The sequence below is a fragment of the Callorhinus ursinus genome, unplaced genomic scaffold (assembly GCF_003265705.2).
Source record: "Callorhinus ursinus isolate GAN/ISIS: 27379988/994484 unplaced genomic scaffold, GSC_fseal_2.0 scaffold60, whole genome shotgun sequence".
Taxonomy (NCBI): domain Eukaryota; kingdom Metazoa; phylum Chordata; class Mammalia; order Carnivora; family Otariidae; genus Callorhinus; species Callorhinus ursinus.
The window spans coordinates 7400444-7419823 of record NW_027397122.1 but is presented as its reverse complement, the minus strand read 5'-3'; positions in this window follow the sequence as shown (position 1 = coordinate 7419823).

The following is a 19380-nucleotide window of genomic DNA, read 5'->3' as shown; positions in this document are numbered from 1 at the left end:
GAGTGTTGTTTAATTTCCACATCTTTTTTTTATTATGTTACGTTAACCGCCACACATTACATCATTAGTTTTGGATGCAGTGTTCCACCATTCATTGTTTGTGCATAACACCCAGGGCTCCGCGCAGAACGTGCCCTCTTTAATACCCATCCCTAGGCTCACCCATCCCCCCACCCCCTCCCCTCTAGAACCCTCAGTTTGTTTCTCAGAGTCCATCGTCTCTCATTAATTTCCCCATCTTTAGAGATTTTCTTGTCTTTTTGTTTTTTGCTTGTTATTGATTTCTAGTTTGGTCAGAAAACATTGTGTAGGATAATTTAAGTGGGTTGAGATTTGTTCAATGACTCACGATGTTGTCTATCTTGATAATCCCTGGAGTGGAGGGGGATGTCTGCCTCGCTGTTGTTGTGTGGAGCGTTCTGTAGGTCAATTAAGTCCTGATTATGTGTTCAACTCCCCTACCTTCTTGCTGGTGACTCTGTCAGTTGCTGAGAGGAAGATGTTCGATGCCCCAGCTGTGGATTCGTCTATTTCTGCTGTTACTTCTGTCAGCTTTGTTCCCCGCGTGTGAGGCTCTGGTGGTTGTTGTGTACACGTCCCAACCACTGTCTCCCTGGTAGATTAAATTCTTAGAACATATGTGATGTCTGCTTTGTCTCAGTCACTTTCTTCTCTGTCAGGTCTACACATAGTCACCCCTGCTTTTCTCAGATTAACGTTTGCAGGGTCTATGTTTTTGTCGCATTACTTTCCAATGACCTGTGTTGCTGAGTTAGAAGTGAGTTTAAGGAGCCTGTAGATGAGTTGTTGTAATGTTTTTGTTCTTGTTGTTTTCTGGTATGATTTAATCTACTCTGCCCTTTAGCTGGTGTATTTAGACCATTTACATTTCAGTTAAGTTTGGATATGATAGTGCTTAGGTCTCGCATTTTATTATCTATTTTCTCTCATTATCATTTCTCACTTTATCTTTCCTTGGTCTCCAGCGAGTCACTTAATACTTGCAGGATTCCCTCTTGGTTTATTTATAATGTTTTTGAGTGTAACTCTCCACATAGTGGTCACAGTGGTTGCTCTGGGAATTGTAAGATATGCACATATCTTATAATATTCTGCTGATATAAAAATTGTACCACTTCAAGGAAAGTGTGGACGACTCACCTCTCTTTAGGTCCCTTTACCTCCCCCATTTAAAATATCACTGTCATGGGTATCAGGTGGTGCTTAAATCATCGCTGTGGTTGAGTGAGCGCCTGGGATAGTCTGTGGGACGCACCCCCGTATTGCACTCTCTCCACCATGCGCTGCTGCTTCCTGAAGCTCCCCGGGCCGTCCAGGACCATGTCCTCTCTGTAGGAAGAACACCCTTTAGCCATCCTGGAGGATACGGCTGATGATTGCTTCAGTTCCCTCCACCTGAGATTGCCGTCCTTTCCCTTTCATTCCTGAAGAATGGTTACTGGACATAGAATCACAGCTGATACTTGTTTCCCTCCAGCACCTAACAGAGGATATGTGCCTCTTTCCTCCTCCCCTCCATGGTCTCGATGAGAAATCTGATGCCCTTCCAACCACTGTTCCCTCCAGGTCACATGCTGGTCCTCTTTGGTTGCTTTCAAGCTTTTAGCACTTTGATTATGAATTACCTTGGTGTAAGTTTCTTTAGATGTTTTCAGTTTGAGATTTGCTCAGCTTTCAGGTTTTAGAAGGTTGTGTCATTTGCAAAATTTGGGAGGTTTTCAGTCACTGTTCCATGCAATAGTGTCCTGGGCCTGCTCCACTTCCTGTCCTTCTGGTACGGATGATGTTATTTCCCTCCCATCCCTGAGGTTCTCTTCAGATTCCAGTCTGCTGCTGAGTCGGCTTCGATGCTAACGTTCTGCCCTAAGTTCACCGATTCTGCCCCTCTTGTCTCCACTCTGCTATGGACCCGTCAAGGGAGGCTTTTCTTTTATTTCAGCTATTGCTTGTTTAAGTCTTATAATTTCATTAGAATCTTTTAAATTATTTTTATTTCTTCGCTGATTTTTTAAATTTTTTATTTGTTTATTTTTTGTATTTGTTTCAAGAGTCTCTCTGATAGATTGGCAGGCATTTTTGAAAGTTGCTTTAAAACCTCTGTCAGCTCATTCTAACACCTGACTTGTGTTGGCGACAGCATCGCCGAAACCCACAATCTCAGAGTCTTTACTGAGGTTCTTTCAGAATAATTTTTGGTACTGAAAAATAGCACTTGAGGTCAGTCTATAGGGGCCGATTACATGTTTGGCTGAGAGATACGAAGAAATTAGAAGGGTGTACATTTAAAAAAGTATCTTCTTAACATTCAAAGTCATAAAGACATCATCACTTGTTGGGTAAAATGAGCAATTCACAGGGAAAATTGTGTGCCCACCCCAGTAAGACCTGGGAGCTGTGTTATAATCACCATTCTGAGGGAAAGGGAAGGATGGACCACAGGCAGGGGTTAGCAGGTGGAAATAGAGTGAAGAAAATCCCATAGGGAGAAATGAGACTCTCTGCCCTTGGGTACTCCTAGGACAATGTTTAGGATGGGGCATATCTGAATTTGGAAATGTAATCCAGCCTCACCAACCATGCCTGTGTGAACTGGCTTGACTCTCACCCACCAGCCTCTCTAAGGCGGTAATAACCCCTCACCCAGGAAGGGAGGTGATAGGAAGGGGTGCACCGTTGAAACACAAGGAGACCCCACTGTCAGACACAGAGGACGTCCGTCACTGTGACCCGGGAGGTCACAGGAGACATCTGTCTTGTTTACCACTGTGGCCAAGCACCATTTCAGCCACAAGGTCGAAGGGTTACATAGTTACACAGATAACAGGGTGAGCAGGGAAGCCACACAGACTCTGCCCATCAGCAGGAGGTTGGAGAGATTGGGAACCGATTTCACGTTCAGTGTATTGTCAGCTGTGGGATCTCACAGCTCAGGGGCTGTTCTGCGGTGGAATTAACTGTCTTACTTCCCAGCTCATAAACACAGCAGTGACGTATGACCAGGTTAGACCAGGCTCAGAGTCTCCATGGGGTTTCTGACCCTGAGGGCCGCACCCAACACAGCCGCCACCGACTCCCGTGTCCCCTCCCGGCCTCCCCGCCAGAACCCATGAGGGTGAAGGCACGATCCTGGCATGTGAGCTCCTTGTCGAGTACACACTGCACACAACACGGAATTAGTACAATTGATGTTTCTATGTGTGTTGTGTGATTGTGTGTGTGCGCGTGTTTGAGTGTAATGTATGGTTCTAAGTGTGTGCGGAGTGATATGTGTGCATGTGCGTATGTGTGAGTGCACACATATGGATTTTCATATGGCATGTGCATATGTGTGTATGTGATGTGTGTATGTGTGTGCACAAGGGTACATTGTGAAGTGTGCGTGCACAAGTGTACACGAGTGTGTGTGCATGTGTGTACAGGAGTGTGCATTGTGATGTGTGTGTGTGTACAAGCGTGATGTCTGCATACATGTGCGCATGAGTGTGTATGCATATGTGTAGAGAAGTGTGCATTGTGTGTGTGCACAAGTGTGCACGGGTGTGTGCGTGTATGTGCACAGAAGTGTGCATTGTGGTGTGTGTGGGTGGTAATGCATGTCTCCCCTGTGGCTCTCAGGAGAGCTGTGTGCTCAGTAACCTGATAGAGGCGATAGGGCTGGTCCCTGGGGAGCCAGGCCAACCACCTGAGCCATCATAGCTCTTCTCAACTTCATCCTGGCTCCTCAGAAAGGCCATTCTGAAAATGGGTTTTCCCAGAAGGTTCTCCCTCCAAGTGAAGGAATAAGAAGCCTGTGTGTCCACTCTGTGGCCAGTGAGGGAACCTCTAGCCCACTCGGACACTGACCACAACCACATAGATTCCTAGACGCGCCTCCCACTGGAGATGTGGGGGCCTGCGAATTCTCCGCTCTACACCAGGCTGTTTTGTGCTTTCCTGGTTGGGTCGAGGTCAAGGTGATTTAGTGGTACCTCTGTGGCTTTCTGGAATCCCACCATCTCTAAGCACCTATCATTTTAAAGGAACGGCTCCCAAAACCTTCTGAATGACATCATTAACGCACAGACCAAGGGAGCAAGTAAACAGTTGCAGGAAGGTCTCAAGTAAACCAGCAACCCACACCCTTCTTATCTTTTTCTTGTAAATACTGCTTGATCTGCCTTGATTCCCGAAGCAGAGTTTATTATGGAGAACGTTGATTTGGACGAAGGGTATTTGTGCACGGTTTTGTAAGGTTTCCATGGAAAAAGTGAATAGGACTATACAGGATTATTGTGGTTTTAAGTCTGGTATGTTGAATCTGCCCTCTTGAATCGTGTGGACAACGTATGCCTGTGTGACATTGTTGCTTATTACAGACAGCTTTGATTTTTCACAACTGCACTGGACCTGGGGACCTAGATAACCCACAGAGAATTGGTGCATTCCGATTTACCACGTTGATTTTCTATGATGCATGAATGAGAATAGGGCCTGCCAGGATTTCAGACCTAGAAGGAAATGCACGGTCTCCTACAGGTGCCACATTCTCGGCACTGGACCGCTGAGGCCCCGCCTCACTGCGGGGTCTCCCCTGCAGCTTCCTCTCCCCAGAGACCCATCTCTGTGCCACCTCCCCAAAGAGGGCCCTGCTCTGGGTCTTCCTACTCACATCTCTTCGGCCCCAGAAAGCTTACCTCCTCTTCTCGGATGTCTGCTCCAAAGTCCACTTAGAAATAAGGACAGCTCTGACCTCAGTGCATAGAGCAGCCACCCCACCCCAGACCCAGCCTTCCCCAGCCACTGAAACCTGCTTTTTTTCCCCTCTTCCCTCGAGCCTTTCTCCACCCCCCCCAAAAAAATATAGGTGTCTCCATTTCAAAATTGTCTTTTCTGCCTCTCTGTTTGTTGCTGCCACAAGAGTAGCTCGGGGCGCCTTGTAGGCATTCAGTGAACATCTCCCCAGTGACTCAATGAGCGTCCCAAGCCTTCTGGACCCCAAGAGCCACAGTTCCTCTGGGCCAGACTGCGACTGTAACCCCCATGCATGCTAAAAGTTAAAGAGTGGCATCAGGCTGCTGGATAACGTGAATTCACCACAAGAAGGAATCCGACATCTTTGAAGGCAGTGATGGTTGTGTGCTCCTCCTTGACCACGAACTGTGTCTGTGTCAGACAAAGCATTACACTGGGTGGGCAGTGTGGGACAAACCCAGCGGAGTCATCATTCGGGAAACAGATACTCTAAAACCAACTCTTCATTACCATCCCACTGGAAATCAGTGTTTTAGTAGGTTTTCTTACCCTGTTAAGTTACTGTCCGGTGGTTGACTGTAGTGCTTTTGTGGCCTAAGGAAGTGGTCAAGGTAGGACCCGTCACCTTCCATCAACTGCTAAGAAATGGCTCCCTCTCTAGTTGGGTTACAAGAAGGCTTCATCTGGATCACACATCTGTCTTCAACCAACAATACATTACGTGATCTTCAAAATCTCTGCCCTGTCTACAGAGACGGGAAAGTCATCTTCCAAAAATGCAAGTCCTGTCTTAGCTCTTTCTGCACGGCGGGAAACCCTCCTGTGGGCTTCTGTTTCCTTCCCAAGTGGCTTTGAAGTATCTTCGCCGGGACCTACACGCCACACACGAAAGGCGGGCAGACGTGGGAATGCACAGACGTGGAAGCTGAGACACGCAGCCGTGCAAAACTGCAGATATGCGAACCAAAACAAGATGCTGACAAAGCAATGCTTGCAAGCTTACCCCTTGCAAAGCCCTGAGACAAATTCTCTTCCACTGCATTGTATTCTCTTGCATCCTCTCTGATCTTGAATTTTGTCATGTCCCGCTAACTTCTCGTGACTCAGCATGGGTCAACGAGGGCAATTGAAGAATCTACGGGGGAAAGCCTAGACTTCTTAATGTAACTGTACTTTGTTACTAGTATGTAACTGTACTTTGTTACTGTACTTTGTTACTGTACTTCCTGCCCAGAAAGATTTCTTTCCCCTACATAAACTTCCTCAACCCCTGGGCCTCCGGGTCCAGCCAAGTGCATGGCACGGGGGCCCCTGGCTCTGCGTCCTCCACACTGGACTGACAGAGCTCTGGCGTGTGTCCCCATGTGGCCTATTTCCATGACCACAAAGCACTTTTTAGACACCACAGCCAGGGACCCTGCATTTTTCACCCGAGGGCATCGTTACCTGCCAAGATACCCAACACGAACGAGGGACCCAGGGACAGGGGCTAACGTTCTTCTTGTGACGATTGTGAATGTCAGAAGACGGGGGCAAGAAATTCTGGGAATGACCCGGTGATCCAGCGTGACTTCATCCGTCAGACGTACACGGGCCTGAGTCAGGGTGTTGCTGGTCTTCTGGTAGTGGTGTGGAATAAGCCACTTCATGGTGCTTAACCCAGCAAAAGGGAAAACACTTTCCAGGGGCTGTCATTCTGCTTTCTTACAGGAGAAGCATTACGGTCTCAGCATGTCATTCCAGGGTCTTACAAAATCAGGGACTCTTCTCACATATTCAAGGCTCTGGAAGCAACCCGCATTTCCCAAAGGGCCCATGCTCATTCCTCTGCACACACCGAGGGATCTAGGTCAAAAGTACATCCTCCACCCTTTTACTGTGATGCTTGCGCTTCGAGATCCAGAATAGACATCATCTCCTTTCGACCCGGGACTCCTGAATGAGTGAGCTCACCCCGCCATGCCTGAGGAGATACCCAACCGTCCCGCAGTTACTCCCTGATGATGCTGGTGACCATATGCACAAACATGGGGTGCATGGCAGAGGGAGGGAGCCACCCACCATGGAGATGGTGAGGACCCAGCTGAAACAGACCCCCACAGGAGGGACGGAAGACAAGAAAGCAGAGGTGGCCCATTGCATCCTGCCACCTGCAGGCACAGAGACGCAGAGTCCCTTTGGGGAGGATGGGAGAGGCGTCACGGCCCACCCAGCAAGCCGTGAAGGAGTGCCAATGCCCCACTAGAGCTTGGATGAGGGTGCCTGCAAGACTCACATGAGATGGGTTTCCCTTCCCACGATAAAAAATAAACTCAGCTTTGTCTCACCCACGGATGTGGTGGTGCTATTTTGGAGAGCCGGCCCTCAACAGGTGAAAACCTCGCAGGCTGCTTGTCCCTGGGTGGGGAGATGTGGGGAGCGGCGGGGGGTCTGAGGTTAGCACCGTCTGAGTCGGTACAGGGGCCGGCCCTGTCTGGGGCCCTGGGGATAATGAAGGAGTGAGGGACATTTCTGCCATTGAGGAGCACAGAGCCTTTTTCAGGAGAAAGCTGTGTCAGCCACACTTGCGATGTCATGGAAGTCACCCAGGACAGAGAACAGTGACCTCTGGGGCAGAGGAGGAAACGGAAGGCTCCACAAAGTGCTACCAGCCTCATTTTAGCCAAAGACGGGACAGAGGAGGGAGGAAGTAGGTCTGCAGAGTGAAGGCAGGATTCGGGCCAGTCCTGGATGGGGAGGCACATGGCTCCTGTTGGAAATAGTGACCCTGACCCCCGAGCAGGACTTCTGTCCAGCGGAGCCCCTGGTGAGGCTCTCTGGTCTCCGTGGGGCCCTTTTTGGGAGGGAATCGCTTCTATCACCTCCAGCGTGTCCCATTCTCCAGAACAATAATCAGAGTTGCCCAAAGAAAGGGTGTGAGGTATATAGAAGCAAAAATAGACTCTTGCTGGCAAAGTCAGTCACCGAGCGTGTGGGCAGGAGCGGCTGAAGCCATGGGCCCTGTCCCACCTGCGGGTTTCCGGGGCAGCAGGCTGTCTACAGAGGCCAGGAGACTGCAGACCCCTGAGCTCCTGCTGTCAGGCAGGGCAACCCAGGGAGACCTGGCCCAGCATCCAGGTCTTCTGGAAGGAATCCGGGGCCAGTGTGCAGAACGCTCAGGGCAAAGAGGAAGCAGATCTCTTGTTCATGCAAAGCAGAGACCTGGTAGCCAGCTCACTCGTTCTTTTGTTCGACAGCACGTTCTGAGTAATGACAGTAACATCTCTCCTGACCTTTGCATTGGTTGCTGGGATCCCAAAAGGCGTCAGGCGGGGCCGTGCTCTCTGTGACCCCCCGGCCACTCGGAGATGCATGAACATACGTGGGGAAAAATGCTGGACTCCTCATCTCCATGGATCTCTGCTTCTGCTCCGTATCGTCCTGCACACCTTAGGTTGTAGGTGTGATGGTATTCTGCGGATGAGAAAATCATGGGCCAGAAACATCACAGAAGTCCCCGATGTCCCTTGGCCCCCAGGTGAAGAGTAGACGTGCAGCTCTTCCCCTTGGGCCTGCGCGGTCCTTCGGAGGGGAAGGTCTCCCTCACGTACATGGAAGCACAAGAGTTAATCATGCAGCTGAGTTTAGAATTATGGGCCCCAAAGTCAGTGTGGGTCCGGGTTTGGGGCCCTGGTCACCCAGGGGAGAGAGATCCACGTGGGGCGAGGGGAAGTGCCTACAGTGGACTCTGTAGCAAGAATCAGTGGCTCAAGCCTGAGGTCACTCAACAGAAACAACGGGGGGTGGGGGGTGGGAGTTCCCTGCTGCGATGTGAAATGTAAGGAGGTCCTCATAAATTCTGAGATCATTAGCCACAATGATGGGGAGCAGGTTGGGATGTGGGGAGCGTGGAGAGAAAACAAGCGATTGGCAGCTAAGGCTCGAATGAGGTCCACCGCAGTGGGGGCTGACGGCTCCCCTGTGGGTGTGCAGGCTGCTTGGCACCTGGCTCAGTTAACAATGTAACCACCGGTGCATCTGCAGAACCGCATCCTAAACCAGGCATCCCTCATTCTCTTTGGAGATGTCCAGCTCTGAAAACTCACTTGATCTAAGGCAGCTCATCCCGTATTCTTATAAGTGATGACGACAATGATGACATTTTTAACTGCATGTATTTGGGACTAAGAAAAGTAAACAGAAAGATGCACATTAGAATCTCGTAAATTCCCCAGGATATTGCTGTTCCTAGATTCAGAACGGAGTAACTCAGGATTTTGTGTTTTTAAAATGTGCTGAAATGTCCTAATAACTCCCAGGTTTTGCAGCTGGAGGCCTGGCGCCAGGGATAAGCCGGCAACACTTTAGTGTTCTGGTTCTGTCTCCTCCTGCATGTAGACACGGCCTCTGAAAGCCGGTGAGAGCCGGGCAACAGGCGAGCAGGGTGGATAGGCTGCGAGGCATGCCCACATCTCCTCGAGAACCCAGGAGTGACACACAATTCACAGATTCCACTGACTAGTGGGGGCGTCTGCGGGGGCGGGGGGGGAGTAGACAGATTAATGGCCACAAAGAGGAAATGCATACTTCCTACACTTTGAATGCTTCCCCCCCCCCTTTCATCTACGATCCCATCAAGGCTGATGGTGATTGAACACGATGGGATCACTGTGTTTTTTTCCCTCAAATCCATACAATGTTTGAATGAAGAGAGAGCCAGCATTTCTGTCTGTGTGGCTGGCTAGCTCTGGGGGTTATGGAGGCCCTTTCACCTATGGATGAAACTCTAACTCAGAGTAACCCCACGGGATCTGTGCTCCTAACCCAACCTAACAAAAGGGGAAGAGGAGCCTCCCATTGGCTCACACACCAGCAGCGGGAAAACATCTTTGTGCAGAGGAGGGTGGCAGACACTACTATGGTTTCTTACAAACATTTCCAACTTAGAGGTTTCTTGGACAAGTTTCTTGTTCCTTGGACAGGGAACAAGACCAAATAAGCATGCTTTCTTATAGTTTGGATATAAGATTCTGAACTCAGACAGTCTGGGTTCAAAACCTGGTTCTGTTGCATGACTCACATTCTTTCCGTTTTTATTGTATTTTATTTTTCCCATAGTCATCTTGTCAATTATGTTTTTATTCCAGTATAATTAACATGCACTGTTATATCAGTTTCAGGTGTACAATATAGCGATTCAACAGTTCTATATGTTACTCAGTGCTCATCACAACAGGTGTGCTCTTGAACCCCATCTCGCCTGTTTCCCCCACACCCCCACCCAGCTCCCCTCTGGTGACCACCAGTTATGGAAGCAGCCCAAGTGTCCACTGACTGATGAATGGATGAAGAGGATGTGGCATGCGTATATATATATATATATATATATATACATATATATATATATATACACACACACACACATATACATACATACAATGGAATATTACTCAGCCATCAAAAAGAGTGAAATCTTGCCATTTGCAATGTTACATGGGTGGAACTAGACTGTATTATGCTGAGTGAATTAAGTCAGTCAGAGAAAGACAAATACCATATGATTTCACTCATGTGGAATTAAGAAACAAAACAATGAACAAAGAAAAAAAAGAGACAAACAAACAAAAAATAATGCATTTTCTTTATGCCCCAGTTTCTTCATCTGAGAAATGGGTATGATTATAATACCAATTGCACAGTACGTGGAAAGATGTAATATGCCAAAGCAGCACAAGAATGGAAAGGACCGTGTGAGGGCAAGACACAGGTCATACAAAAACTTACCTCAAGAGACTGTACCTGGGGGCGCCTGGGTGGCTCAGTCGTTAAGCGTCTGCCTTCGGCTCAGGTCATGATCCCAGGGTCCTGGGATCGAGCCCCGCCTCGGGCTCCCTGCTCAACAGGAAGCCTGTTTCTCCCTCTCCCACTCCCCCTGCTTGTGTTCCCTCTCTCTCTCTCGCTCTCTCAAGTAAATAAATAAAATCTTAACAAAAGAGAGAGACTGTATCTGGCATTTGACGTTCTTTTAATGTAAAATATGACATCACTGAGATTATGCACTTTTCCTCTCATCAAGGGTGGTATCAGAGACTGTGCCAAGGGGACAAGAACTGTCCAATGGCAGAGGAAAAGACAGGGTCCACAGTGAGCCCCAGAGTGACCAGAATGGGCCGAGACAGGGGGGTTGACCAGATGTCGGGGTCTAGGGGAGCGTGTGAGGAGTGGATGTGGAGGTGTCCACAGGCACAGACAGACTCCATCCTCCTGCACCCACCCGCCCTTCCACGCTGGGCCGCCCCCACCCCCGATGTCTGTGTTACATTTCCATCTCCCCAGTTCACATGAGAAGGGGATTTGGAAGACCCCAGGTGATGGGTCACTGCAGGGAGCAAGGAAGGAAGGAGAAAGACTTGCATTGACAGATGAAATGGGCAACAGAGATCAGGTCCAGTAGATGGAGAGAATCTGGGCAGTGGAGAAAAGAAGAGGCGCCTGAGGAGGGCATGCGCAGCAGCGCCTGGCTTGGTGGCTTTGGCGCCGTGGGATCCTCCCGAGTCTCCCCCCAGGGGGACCCGTGCAGGGAGCATGGTGGCCAGCGGGGGAGGACGGGAATGCTCCTCTCTTCTTTCTCCAGCCTTCCTGCGCTGGTCAGGGCGGATCTCACGGAAAGATCAAAGGGAATTACCAAAACCTTTCTCTTTCCACACTTTGTCTCTGTCCCCTCCTTTTGTGGGTGCCTTGCTTTATGTCTGGGTGCTAGTCTACCCCGTGGGAGAACTTTGAGTCATTCACATCACGTTCTCATTCTGGCTCCAGTAAATGCCATTTTTGAGACAATGGACCTCAGTTTTATCACCAATAAAAAGAAATGATGATGCCTATGTCTTTCTGGGTTATTGGGAAGGATTAATTAAATACGTGTGTGAAACACAGACCTCAGAATATGGCTTTCGTAGCACTTCACAAATGACAGACTCTATTCCTTAATGTAGTATAAGCCGTAAGGAAGCGCAGTGCCTAATAGTAAGTAGAGCTCAATAAACATCTCTTGCAGAAAAGAAGGAACAAAAGAAGAAAGGGATAAATACAATGAATAAGGAAGTAGACCTATTTGGTCTTTAAACAGAGACTCAGCCCGAGGATGGGACCGTCGGGCAAGGATAGAGCCTTGAATAGGATAAAACACCGAGAACCCACCTTTCCTGGGAGTGAGGGTTGCCAGTGGACAGGACAGGGCTCTGAGTCTGCTCAGCCCCCCGCAGCATACCACCAGATTGTGGCTCAGGTGGCGGGAGTCTCCTGAAGGCTGGGGAAGCCCAGGTCGAGGTGCCGACCAGTCTGGTTCCTGGTGAGCGCTCCTTGCCCAACACTGTCCTCCCGTGCTGGGGAGAGAGCGAGAGAGAGCTTGCTGCTGACTCTGCTTATATGGACACCAGTCCTGGTGGACGGGACCCCACCTTAGGACCTCACTTAGACTTCCTCACCCCTAAGGCCCCTCCCCAAATACAGTCTCGCTGGGGGGTTAGAGCTTCAACATATTCTGGGCCAGGGGGTCGATTCTGTGCACAGCCACAAGGTCGTGCGATATACTCCAGTAAAACACCTCTGTCAAAGCCACCCCATCCTCCGCAAAGCAAAATCCCCAGAAGCGTCTGGTCTACCGTGGGCCATGGGAGGCAAATAGCTGAAAAGAAAGAGATGGGGCCTGAGAAGTCTTTATTTAGTTAAACAACATTACAGTACATATTTTTATAAAAGGATTCACAATTCCCAGCACGAGGCTCCAGGAAACTGGTGTCCAAGACTCCCCTCGGGGGCCGCACCGACCCTCCCTCCCTCCCAGCACGAATATTTGCAGCCCGCAAACCCTGGTGAGGCCAGGGGCCGACCCACCCTTGTGAGGAATGTCTCGTCTTCAGAAAATCTATTGGTTTTGATGTAATCATCAAAGGCTAATGGAAAAACATAATATGATTTCATAGCTTAGGGAAAAAGAAAGGACATCTGGAATTAACTTTGAATGTGAGAGATAGTGAGCTCATAGACAATGCGGCAGAAAACTGGGATGAAGCCCCATGGGCAGTTTCCAGTGTCAGAGGCAGAGGACTGACGGCCAGGGGCTCCGCCCAGCGAGGCACAAAGAACGCGTTCTCTGAAGACCACCTAGATTTCTGACTTGCGCTGGTTTTTTTCCTGGTGAGAGGGAAGCGGCTGGAGAGCAGAGAAGAACAGGAGGTGGAATCAGGCACTGAAACGTGTCAGGTGGCGTGAAGGAGAGGAGCTCACGCCGTGGTCCCAAGTTCAAGTCCCCGAAGTGTCAGAGTCCCCGCCAAGTTTGGGGCTCGCGCTGCGGTGTAAGCACCTGCCCAACACAACATGGGGCATTCTCATACAAAAATGATATTTTTATTTGGATGCATTTCTGTTTAAATACAAAGTAAGGGGCGCCTGGGTGGCTCAGTCGGTTATGCATCTGAGTTTGGCTCGGGTCATGATCGCGGGGTCCTAGGATGGAGTTCCGAGTCAGGCTCCCTGCTCAGTGGGGAGTCTGCTTCTCCCTCTCCCACTCCCCCTGCTTGTGCTCTCTCTCTCAAATAAATAAATAAATAAATAAATAAAATCTTTTTAAAAAAAATACAAAGTAAAATTAGGGACAATTTTAATAAGAAAACTTACCAACAAGCACTTAAGCATTAAGAAATAAAAATACATATTACATACATTTAATGCATGCTATATATATTTGCCCTGCTCTACCAACATACCTGTATTGTTCACCAGTCACCAAAGTGCCCTCCGCCCAGGTCCTTGTCATGAAAATCCACATGTGTGGATGTCACGTGTCATGTATGTAAGGACATGAGGAGTTGGAGAGCAGGCCCATGGCTGCCGCATACGTGCCGTAACCACGGTTAATCAGAGTCTGTGCTCATGTGGCTTCCCCTCAGAATGCCCTAATTTTGTGACCCTGTTTTAACGGAATACAACTTCAACAACTCAAAAGCACTTAATTTAGGACAGTTAGCCTCAATGACAATGTCCCCTTATTCCGTGCTCCTGCGATGACAGGAAGGGAGCAGTCCGACCCTGGGTCTGTTTCGGTTTGTGATCCTCGGTAGAGTCAGACATCTGGGATCAGACGTTTGGCAGCTGTCTGAGGGCCGCCTTCTGGAAGCCCAGATTACCCAAGAGAGCATTGTGGGTTGAGCACCCGCTCTGTACGTGACGCTTAAGTCCCCAAAACACCGCGGGGAGGGAAAGAGAGAAAGAATATAAAGAAACACCATGACTGTTGCCTAGCCCACGGCTGAGCTGAGTTCCCGTTCCCATGGGAGGCGCATCACTATTTACTGGAAAGAAGGAAGGCAGGCAGGTGCACATGAAGATCCAGTTCTTGAAATGCATATAACTTGAACTCTTGATCTATGAATCTTATAGACTAACAACAAGCTCAGGGCACGGGTGCCTGGCCAGGTGGGGCTGGATCTCCTGATTTCCAGACCCGGGTCCTCCCAAGACACCCTGCAGGGAAAGCCCTTACTGTGTGGGAGGGAAGTCTCCCAGGGTTACATTGGTCGCGTCTGCATGCAGGGCTCAACCTGGGAGTGTTTGAAGTGGCTTATTTTCACCCCTAATGAAACACTTCTCTTCTTCAAAATAACAAGCTATTGTACTGGCCTCCGTCAACATGTATCATAGGAGATATTTTTTTCTTCTAGAAAACTGATTTTCGAGACCTAAGCAACTGATAAATAAATGAAGTTTTGGAGACAGCTGGCTCATCATTTGAGGGTCGTTTGTAATTTCATCTAACAATAATCCATATGCACGATGTATGTTGATGTATTTTGACAGGAAGATTGTCCACACATCCTGCCCCGTGGAAACTGCCGGAAGGCGACACTCTGAGGATGTCGGGGGCTTCTGGGCGGTCGGAAGGCACAGAGGTGGGCTCTAGTCCTGTCTGCACACCTTGGCCAAGGACATGACCCCTGGCACGTGTTTCTAAAACCTGGCAGTGTTTCTAAAATCAGAAAAACATAAAAGTAATTCTACGCACCTTTTCATATTTTGATGAGGATGCGACAATGAATAGAAAAACACTTTACATTCTCATATACTCTCTGTAGTATTACGTGACTATTTCAGCAACAGTGTGGCAGAATTTGGTGGGAGAGATTCAGGATTTGTAAAGACATCATGTGTGCCTTCCGCATCTCATCTGAAAACTAAAGTTGCAAAATGACAGGTCTGTTACTCTCCTTATTGTTGATTGTGATTCACTAACCTTATTGTTGATTGCTTCCAGCACCACACAGGATGAAAACACATCCCTCCACGTACACACACACACACACACACACACACACACACAGAGCTGACACACTCACTCCTGGGAGGCTTACTGTCGGCCGCTCATGCATTCCCACGCAGACCTCCAGCGTGCAGCGCATCACATTCATACCTTTTGCCTTTTCCTTCATTTTCAGAAGTTAAAAAACTTGACTCTCCATGGATTTTTTTTTTTTTTTTAGTATAAAACTTCATGCTCAAAATATTGTTTTCTTTCCCCCGGTAACTGGTTACCTCTAGCTTAGAAGCTAACTTCAAATTCATTCCTAACCAGCTTGGTTTCCCTTTCCTTTGATTTCTCAAGGCCCCACACTCCTTCCTCTGGAACTGAGTCTGAGGGGTGTGGGGAGGCTTGTGTTTCGGTGGCTCCTCTTTCAAAGCTCTGATGTTCACATTTTGCGCAGTCTGGGCACAGCGGGGTGCTTGGCCTTCATGTGGCCAGCCACCGGCAAAGGGTGTGGGAGGAGGGAGACAGGAAGGAAGGAGATCAAGTCTTAGTAGCCTGTGCCCAAAAGGCAAAGCTGGGAGACCCTTCAAGATGGTGCGGTCTCTCCCCAGGACGTAGACATGAAAGCTAATATACCTTACAATTGGTTCAAACCAGGACCTCCAACCACCATCTATACACTCCCATATGCTACAGTATCCCGCGCTTAACCTGTGTGTCTCCAGCCTTTCTGCTGAGCTCCAGACCACACATCCAAGTGCCAAATCTCCATGAGATGCATGGGTCCCTGAAGAGTAGCTCTTGGGAGACTGGGAATTCATCACCTTCTCTTGAGCATCCCTAGCCCACCCGCCACCTGCTTACCCCAATGCAAAACCATCAGGGAGGCAGCCACACCATGGACAGAGCCCCCGCCTGGAAGGAGCTGTGTCCCCTCCGGAGCACAGGGTCCTCGCAAGCCTCCCCACGTGCAGGCCCCGGGAGCTGTGCCTTCCTCGAGTGACATGGCCCTGGCCACAAGGAGACAATGCCACATGATGGGTAAGCACAGGGGCGTCAACGATCCCACGGCCTCCTAATATCAGACACGGAACTGTTGTCCAGCAATGGGTGTTTGGATTGTTCCCAAGGTTCCCCTCTTACAGATGTCACCCAACGTCAGGGCTACCGTGTGCTAGACTCACTCGGGGTGTGTTTGCAAGAGGAAGGGCCCAGTGTAGGGTCCGAGCTCTTCCAAACTTACTAGCTATTTCTACATTGCTCTCTCCACTGCATGCAGGGGCCCTGGAGCCAGCAGGATGGCTGCCCATTGGGATCACCACATGGCTATACTTCCTCCAATCTGCTCTGTGTGTGTACGGTTCTCAGCGTTGGCCATGTTTCCCTGCTCCTCAGAATCTCTCCCATGTTAGCGAGTCATTCAGAATTCTTGTGTGCAAAATTCTTGTTCATATTTTGACAATATATCTATGGGGTTATTTGTTTTCCAGTTAATTTCCTGACCTTACTTCAGCATTTTGGATACTGATCCCTTTATCGTATATGATGCAAATATCTTTTCCCAAACTGCTACCTGCTACTCATCTTTCAACTTTCTTTACAGCGTATTCCTCAAACAGGAGTATTCAGATTTGATTTGGACTGATTTTTCTTTCTCTTTCTTTATGAGTTGTGTTTTTCTTATTATTGTCTAAGATAGCCTTTCTTTTTCAAGAGATCACAAAGTATATTTCTATACATTCTACGAGAATATCAGTGTAAGTAAATATATTAATACATCTCTTTACATATTATATTTATTTACACATACACACAATCTTTGCCTCGGTTCTCTGTGTTTTGTTGATACGTGTCAATCTCCAAATTAATCTTACTAGAGCTTCGAAAGAATCTTGACATATAAGTCCGACGTCTTCCCTGTTCATCTTTGTCATAAACTTCTGGTTCCTTCTCTGAGTCTCTCTGTTCTGAGTGTGATCCCAAATACATGTGTTCTAATTCCTATCGCTCATTTGGAAATGTTTTGGATCCTAGACTGATGTAGGGCTCAGGGACAGGTTTGTGACTTTGACTCTCCTTGTGGTTGAATGCGGACTTATTCTATAATTGCTCCAGTAACAGTTTGTGAATTTTCTCTATGGTGTTTTTGCAAACACTTCATTACCTTGAGTCTTGGGTTCACCCCTGGTAAGTGGTGCCTCTCCTGCTCCCACATTTTTTCCCGTTTCCAGTGACCCTGACAAGCCTGCTTCCTCCTTCAGTGGTTTCTAGATTAACACCCCTACTGAACTACACTTCATGTCGTTTCTCTACAGCAAGTCAGGACAACGCATCTGCACCTGCCATTTCTACCTTAAACTGAACAAAAGTGTATACCCCCGGGATGCTGGGCACATAACAAGCATATGATGAGCATTAATGCTTTTCTCTTAATTCTTAATCTCCACCAGATGAAGACAGCGACAAGTCTGAAGACATCTTCATATGACTTTTTATTTACGTATTCTCTTCCTGCTTAGAATCCACTTCTTAAGAAAGCAGGTAACCTATTTTATCCACTGATGTGTCGCCAAGGCCTGGAACAAAGTCCGGCTCAGAATGAGCATTCAGCAGATGAACGTGAAATAAAGGAGATAATGAATTAAAACACATAGGCCTACATTTCTCTCCACGCTTGGCTGCTCAACGCATCCTGTCTTCTCTCAGAACTAAAACCCCCGTGACTCCCACCACTCGGGAGTGGGGGGCAGCCTCCAGACCCTCTATTCAGCACCCACCACCGGCACCGAGACCCGCCCCACTGGCCTGCGAGTCCCCGCAGACTTGAAAACCCATTCCTTGTCTTGAAAACCCATTCAGCCACAACAGCCCCTGGCAAACTAGAGATGATCCAGAAATATTTAACCCAGTGCTTCTGCGAGATCACAGGTTTGAAAGGCATTCCGGAAACAGTGTGTGGGTCTGTATTCAAGATGGAGGCATCCGTCGGTCTTTTTAGGTGCCATAGAGGGAGCAAGGAAGACGCCTTGGAGGATCCTGGACAGAGAGCGTGGCCAGTGGAGGGAAATTAATCCTCGTTCCTGGGAAAGCCCGCTGAAGCCTGTGTGCATCGGGGGGCAGCTGGACACCTGAGCCAAGAGCAGGGACTCTGCATTTATGTTCCTGTTCCATCTGTGCACATCGTGAATGCACGCTTCTTGGAGTGGGTGGGGGAGACGCACATATTATGGTCGCTAAGTAACATTAAGCTTGGAAATAGTTGTCCATTTGTATTCAGAGCTTAAACATGCCCGCCACGTGCTGTCTCGTCCCGCTTCCAATAGGAATCACTCTCCGAAATACAGCCACAAAAGCATTCTTATTTATCTCTGATTTGCAATCCGCATGCGGATTTGAAATAATTTCCCAACCCCTGTCAAGGATATTTTTCTCCTTTTATTTTAGAATAGTTGTTAAAAAGAAAACTATCTTTTCATTGTGGATGTTGGTCATTAGCTAGTAAATATACAAGCGAATGAGATGATACTCGTCATGATCAAAATACTTTTACAGAAAACGTATAAATATCACCACAGTAAGTCTGTTCATGGTAGAAGTGTCTTTGATCATATTTTTAGCACAAAGAAGGAAACATTTAACAACTGAATCTTGAATACACCGAGACATTTTGCAAGAGATTTGATGATTTACAGAGTTTTTTTTCCCACCAAATTTGCAACAACAAAATAAATGCGGATGAACTTCAGAAGCCTGAGGCAACACGACTGCTCCGTGAGAAATCTGCGGGCACCAGAGCCCCACGGCCGCCCATGTGCACATGCTGACGGCGCCTGTATTTGGGGGTTCAAATGCTTCCATGTGGGACAGCGCGGAGGCCTCCGCTAACATGGACGGGACAGGCCACCTTTTCCCACTTAAAATGCTCCCGGCGGCGGAGACGGATTCTAGAGTTGAATTATTTCACAAGGACAAGGACAAGACGTGTCTCGAAAGAAAAAATGCTGGGGTGGTTTTTCTTCTGTCTTCTGACAGGACCTTTCTTGTGTTAAGTACGTAGCCTGTGTGCTCAGGAAGCACATCCGCTGCTTCGGGGACCCTCAGGCCCGTGACCCGGAAGACACGTCATCCGACCAGAAAGCTTGGGGAAGAGCCTGCCGACCCACTGAGGCCCTCCTGCCATCCCTCCCGCTCCTCCGTCTTCTCCTCCCTCCCTCCCCTCCCCCCTCCCCTCCCTCCCCTCCCCTTCCCTCCCACTCCTCCATCTTCTCCTCCCTCCCTCCCCGTCCCTCCCCTCCCTCCCCTCCCCTTCCCTCCCCTCCCTCCCCTCCCCTTCCCTCCCTCCCCTCCCC